This window comes from Melanotaenia boesemani, chromosome 16 (assembly GCF_017639745.1).
Source record: "Melanotaenia boesemani isolate fMelBoe1 chromosome 16, fMelBoe1.pri, whole genome shotgun sequence".
In the NCBI taxonomy this organism is placed as follows: Eukaryota; Metazoa; Chordata; class Actinopteri; order Atheriniformes; family Melanotaeniidae; genus Melanotaenia; species Melanotaenia boesemani.
In genome coordinates, this window is record NC_055697.1 from 24764105 (window position 1) to 24771277 (window position 7173).

General features: G+C 41.0%; 2 non-coding genes across 2 annotated transcripts; both read right to left on the reverse strand.

Moving 5' to 3' along the window:
* Window positions 1–286: 286 nt before the first annotated feature.
* Window positions 287–380, reverse strand: trnai-uau. The gene is made up of 2 exons: window positions 343–380; window positions 287–322 (listed from the first exon to the last, which is right to left on the reverse strand). It is a non-coding gene; the product is annotated as a tRNA-Ile (tRNA).
* A 1896-nt stretch (window positions 381–2276) lies between these two features.
* Window positions 2277–2370, reverse strand: trnai-uau. The gene is made up of 2 exons: window positions 2333–2370; window positions 2277–2312 (listed from the first exon to the last, which is right to left on the reverse strand). It is a non-coding gene; the product is annotated as a tRNA-Ile (tRNA).
* Window positions 2371–7173: the final 4803 nt, after the last annotated feature.

Sequence of the window (7173 nt, forward strand, 5' to 3'; positions counted from 1 at the left end):
CAATCAAAGCAGAGTCAATAAATCTTTCTCAATGTGAAGGCATCTCATTTGACTTCTCCAGATAGACCATGAAAAAAAGGCTAATTAATCCACGAGGACATGTATAAGTTAGAGTATGTACTGATGACTTAAATGACCAATCTGGGAAGAACTAAACCTTCTTTAACATCCTTTGATTAATTGGGTAATGCCACTTTAAGAAGACTCTTTGAGCAAAGCACCTTCACAGCTAACATATAACCTCAGATACATAGACCAAGCAGAAAGACCATTTAAATGTTATGAGTGCTCCAGGTGAGGTTTGAACTCACAACCTCGGCATTGCTTTGCAGTGTACTGACTTATATGTACCGCGCGCTGACCGATTGCGCCACTGGAGCTGCTTTCTGCTTTTGTCAAAGTAGGTTAGCAGTGTTTTTAGTAAAGGGACCGGACAGCTCGTACAAGGAGATCCAGCACTCCGTACTTCCACAGTACCCCCACAGGAGTCCCCGGGGGACACGGGTGAACGCCTTTTCCAAGTCCACAAAGCACATGTAGACTGGTTGGGCAAACTCCCATGCCCCCCTCCAAGACCCTGAAGAGGGTATAGAGCTGGTCCACTGTTCCACAACCGGGACGTAAACCACACTGCTCCTCCTCAATCCGAGGTACGACTAACTGACGGACCCTCCTCTCCAGCACCCCTGGAGGCTGAGAAGTGTAATCCCTCTGTAGTTGGAGCACACCCTCTGGTCCCCCTTTTTGAAGAGGGAGACCACCACCCTAGTCTACCAGTCCAGGGGAACTTTCCCCGATGTCCACGCGATGCTGCAAAGGTGTGTCAGCCAAGACAGCCCTACAGCATCCAGAGCCCTAAGGAACTCTGGGCGCTGCTCATCCACCCCGGGGGCCTTGCCACTGAGGAGCTTTTTAACCACCTCAGCGACCTCAGCCTGAGAGATGGGAGAGCCAACACCAGGGTCCCCAGACTCTGCTTCCTCATCCGAAGACGTGTTGGTAGGATTGAAGCTTCTTCGAAGTATTCCCTCCACCACCTCACAACGTCCTGAGTGGAGGTCAACAGCCCCTCATCCCCACTGTACACAGTGTTAATGGAGCACTGCTTTCTGCTACTGAGGTGTCAGATGGTGGACCAGAATCTTCTCGAAGACGTCTGGAAGTCATTCTCCATGGCCTCTACTCCCATGCCCAAGTTTTTGCCTTAGCGACCACAGAAGCTGCGTTCCACTTAGCCTGCCGATACCCATTAGCTGCCTCTGGAGTCCCACAGGCCAAAAACACTGGACAGGACCCCTTTCTTCAGCTTCACGGCATCCCTTACCCCCCTGTGTCCATCAAAGAGCTCGGGGATTACCACCATGACAGGTACCAACGACCTTACGGCCACAGCTCCGACGCTCCTTATCATAAATACATGCACATGACATTGTAGCAGATCTCCTAGTGGTCACCAGAAAAGGGATTCAGTTTTAACATGATTTAAGGCTTAAACTGCTCCAGGTGAGGATTGAACTTAGAACCTCAGCATTTCTTTGCAGTGTACTGACTTATAAGTACCGCGCGCTGACCGATTGCGCCACTGGAGTTGGTTGGTGTTTCCATCAAAGTGGGTTAGCAGTGTTTATAGTGTTTTAAATTCACACCTAACAGTCAGAAATGGTCCGTTTACATGTTTTGAAGTTGTAATATGTTATTAAAATTAAGACCAACTTAAGTGGAAAGTTTTTAAAATGGAAGGTTATACCTGTGCTTCAGTGGTGCAATTGCTCAACACACAGTATTTATAAGTCAGTACACTGTAAAGCACTGTTGAGTTTGTGAGTTTGAGCTTCATCTGGAGCATTTCTAAAACTTACATTTCATTATTATTGCAGCAATGTTGTCCCAGTACATGAAGAGTAAATCTCAAAAAGCCCAAATTCTGCAGTCACGACTCCGTGGATTGCTTGCAGCTTACCAGATATATAGAAGTACAAGTAGATTAAACTCACTCTTTTGGGTGATGTGAAATCTAAACTAGCTGCTTGCTGTGTGTTCATGATGCTCATCCATCCATCCATTTTCTGCCTCTTATCTAGACTCGGGTCACAGGGGCAGCTGCCTAAACAGGGAAACCCAGACTTCCCTCTCCCCGGCCACATTCACCAGCTCAATCGGGGGGATCCTGAGGTGTTCCCAGGCCAGCCGAGAAATGTTGAGCGTCCTGGTTTCCCCAGGGCTCCTAGTGGTCACCAGAAGAGGGATTAAGTTTTAACATGATTAAAGGTTTAAACTGCTCCAGGTGAGGATTGAACTCACAACCTCGGCATTGCTTTGCAGTGTACTGACTTATAAGTACCGCGCGCTGACCGATTGCGCCACTGGAGCTGGTTGGTGTTTCCATCAAAGTGGGTCAGGAGTGTTTATAGTGTTTTTAATTCACACCTAACAGTCAGAAATGGTCTGTTTACATGTTTTGAAGTTGTAATATGTTATTAAAATTAGAGACTTAAGTGGAAAGTTTATGAAAACACATGGTCATACCTGTGCTTCAATGGTGCAATCGGTCAGCATGCAGTACTTATAAGTCAGTTGTAGCATAATGCCTCGATATTAAAGTAAAATCTTAATGCGAGAAATTAATATTACTTTATGAGACCTTATAGCTTTCATTTTTCCTGGAAGTCGGGCACCACTCTTCTGTAGAAATAAGCTTAATTAATTCACAGCCCAGAAGAGAAAACCATGAGTGGGTATTTTAATAAAAATTATTGATTTTAATCCAATCTAGTCTCATATCTGAAACAGCAAATTCAACGTCTGAAGGGACCCTGATTCCATTCATAATAACCACAGAAATAATGCCGAATTACAATAATGCAAGTAATTTATTAACCACCAATAATCAATCAAAGAAATTTCAGAAATCATGAAACCGATCAATCAAAGAAATAAACTGAATGAAATTTGGAATGAAAGAGGAACTTAATTTAGAGTTTAAAAAGACATCAGCTAGACCCAGTTGGAGGCTCGGTTAGGTCTTACTTGGAGCAGATGGAAAGGCCTCCTAGCAGAGCAAGGCAAGACGCCAAGGTGGGATTCATCCTGAAGTCCGGGTCGAAGCTCAGCAGGAGACAGCCGGTCCAGAACCAGTCTGGTTCAGCTTCCAAGGCGAACCTGGTTGATTCCAACACTCCACTGGCTCTGAGGGATGAATGGCTAGTGTGGCAACAGTGGGTTCCGAAGCCTTCGGAAACCTTCGTTATTGATCAAAACGCTCGTTGGAAATTGGCTCTGAAGACTAGAACTTTGGACTGGCTTCCCAAAGTTCCTTTCAACAGAAAAAGTAACTAAAAATTCAGCAAGTTTTGAATATATCTCGCGCTGTATACAAAAACTTTAGATCTTGGTTGCGTAGCAGCGGTTTTGGGTTGCTTTGAGCAAAAATCAAAAACATAAACGAATAAATGACTACAAAGACAAAACTAAGTTGGACTTTCTAATGTTAATCCATGGATTTATTTCTTCTTACAGACCTGATAGTTTCTTCTTCTTTCTTTCTCTTCTCTTTATTAACTTCTTCTTCTTCTGACTTGAAATTTCCAAGTTTCTGATAATATTTACTGTCTAAGGTGGGGCTTTACGTGGATAGTCCAATCACAGCGTAGAATATTGGCGCTGTTGAGGTTCATTTACATACAAAGACTATAGGTTTTTAATCACTGTCTATGTAAGTTTTCAAACTTATTTTTCCCATATACCAATCATCCAGAAAATGCATTATAAAACACATTTTATAAAAGACAGATTAATAACTTTGTAGAAAGTGAAACACGACCTTAGATTATTATAGGAAGGTAATTATTCATGAACTATAAACACACATTTATACCATTTCACTGATAAAACAAAATATACTTTGAAAATCTGGGACCTGGAAAGAAAGCTCATATTTATAATAATGCATTATCATGAATGTTTCTGGTAAAGGTCTTCTGTAAAGTGTGAAAAGATTCCTGGGGATCCCCGGTAAGAAACCTTGAAAACGGCCACTAGGAGAAGTTCTAACTTCATGTTAAAAACCCATTTAATTTTAACTTTGTAACGATATGTCCCAGAAACTCTGTTCAAATTACACTTTGTGCTTCTTAATATGTGGGATCATTTTAAACCAGTCACGATCACAGAAATCAAACATTTAATGCAGTTTAAGGATTTAATTTAAAACAGTCCTGCAATGAAAAATGGTTATTTCTTGACACTTCTTAACAGAGTCCAACTGTGTCAGGAGTGTTATCTTGTGTCCCAAATGGTAGAAAAACGCCCGGCTCAGGTGATTTACATGTGTGAATCGTCCGGGAGAAAGAACATTTGAAAGAGGGGAAGATGGCTAAGTGTCGTTAATCACCAGGTTGTTAGCCATCTGTGTGCATGCATACAGTAGTTGACACTTAGTTCTGGGTTTAATAAATGTAGAGTGTTTCTCAAGGTCTCTTCTTTGAAGATAATGAAGTCAGGGCTTTTAGGTTTGACTACAACTCAGGTATCAGGTAGTCTTTCAGGGCCGTAAAACTTGTAGACAGGATGGGCGAGGGAACAAGAAGAGGAAGACTTCTTTAATGTGATAATAAGAGGGGCCTTGACGCTACACGGTACACTGTAGAGCAATGCCACTCCAGGTTTGAGATTCACCTGGAGCGTTTCTAAATCTTAGATTTCATTATTATTGCAACAATGTGGTCCCAGTACATGAAACATAAACCTCAAAAAGCCCAAATTCTGCAGTCATGACTGTTACGACCCAGGGTCAGGGGTATGAGGAAGGGCGTAACAAAAGAAACGTTGGCCAGGTATTAAAAGGAAAGCAGGTACATTTATTGTTGAAAATGGAACAGCAAGAACAAAGTCAGCTGGTGGCGATTAACAAATGCTGGGGTTAACGAAGCTGCTCAAACAAATGAACAAAACAAAACCACTCTTAAATCAAAACCAGCCAGTTGAAACCGAAATCAAAGTTATCCACAGGTGAAAATAAACTGGCTTACTAAGCTAATAACTGTGAGGAGGCAGCTCCCATAAACTAAAAAGGAAATACGTATAACGGGAGTATCTAGCCCAGCATATACTAGTTTTAACACTGACTAACTGAAACTCTTGTCTTAAGCAAAACGAGGTGTAACAACAACAGAAAGCGAAGCCAAAAAGGCTTGAGGTTTATATACAAATATCTAAGGGTATCACAACAATCAAAACTCTTACTCTATCAAATTAAATAATCCAAGACAAATAAACCCTACAGCCTAGCTATACAACACTAGCCACCAATCCAAAGACACAGATTCATTAGAACACCAACACCATAATTCCGAAGGCCCGGAGCAGACTGCCTGTGTCAACAGTTGCTCCCTGAATGAACTGGGACCTCAGGCTTTATTTCCCGGAGGGCGCCTTCAGGAGCTGTGATTGGTCCAACAGGTTCCAATAGGAACGGAGAAGGTGGCGGTGTGTCCATTCCAACTAATCCCGGGCAGGTACCAAGAGCGGAGGTTTGCACCAAGGATTGGAGTCAGGTGGCGGCAATAATCAGCTGACGTAACAATGACTCAGTGGAGTGCTTGGATCTTACCAGATAGAGAAGTAGAGATTGATTAAACTCACTCTTTTGGGCTGTTTGCTGTGTGTTCATTATGCTATTGAATCCATCCTTATTGTGAATAGATAAACACACACATTTGCAGCAGCTCTCCCTCAAGTGGCCAGAAGAGGGATTAATTATTTACATTATTAAAGGACTAAACTGCTCCAGGTGAGGGTTGAACTCACAACCTCAACACTGCTCTGTAGCATACTGACTTATAAGTACCACACACTGACTGATTGGTGCTGTGATAGTTTTGATACTATATAAATTATAAATTATCTACGTAAGTTGGTCCCTGGTTCTATGACATCTCAAGTACAGCATATTTCTTGAAATTGGACTTTCAAGAGTAGTTCCAGCGGTGCAGTTGTTCAGTGTGTGGTACTTAAAAGTTAGTACACTGCAGTGTAATGCTGAGGTTGTGACTTTGAGCCTCAATCTGGAGCATTTCTGATCTGTCTGTGACTATTATAGGATTGCTGTTAAGCAAATTCTGCTGGCCTGTTTGTATGGCATTGTAGTCTTAGTCCTCGCCCACTGCCTGGTTGCACCTCTGAAGCTATTTTATGAGAAATGAGATACTCAGCTACAATCTAAAAAGTGAAAACTTACAACCCAAAAAACATTTAGGCTACTGAAATTTAATGAATATTTGATGGAAGAATGTGTTCAACAACATGATTTGCATTTAGTGCCAAGGTTCCCCCTCATCCTGCGTAAATAAAGCGAGTAAAACCAGTCTCTGATGACATTATAAATTAATTATTTTTTAATGCAGCTTTAATACATTCAACACTTCTTGACTGCTGTGCTCTTCAAGGTTAATATAGATGTAAATAAGTTTTTCTTTCATTTAAAAAGTAATCTTGACTAATGGAGTGTTTACTCCATTAATCTAGGTTGCATGCTTGTGATACTAGTCTTTCTACAGGGGTTTGAAATACATTGAACAGTTAGAATAAGGCAGGAAGTTGTGTATAGATTAGGGAGGACGTACATACAAAAAGAAGAGATGGGCATAGCCTCCTGTCTGAAAAATAAAGCCAATGTTTAAGCCTGTATTCTATCTAATGACCAGCAGAGTGAAACTCTTGTCATTTGTCTTTTACTTCATTTGTATGGAATAATTTCTTATATATATTTAATTGAAGGAATTGCAATTTTCACAAGTTATTAAAATGGATAGTTGATGAAATAGGCTTTTTTATGTAACATTGTGATTGACAAGGATAGCTTCCAAAGTGCTCAGTCAGATCTCTCATTTACATGAGCGTTTTAAACCCCCTTTAATTCAGAATAAAATTAAATCCACTTTAAATTGACCCTGTAAAGACCTAATTCAGAATGAAAATGGCCACTCCAAATTAAACTTAAATTGAAGTGGCTGGTTTATTCTGATTTTAAATTAGTATTAAAAAATTCCTCAATCACATACATGTTCACTCTGCTTTAAACTACTTGCGGTCATTTGGTGCTTTTGTGTGATTTTTTTTCCAATTAAATTTTAAGTTTTTTTTTATCATACATTGTTAGAACCCTCAAATAACAGC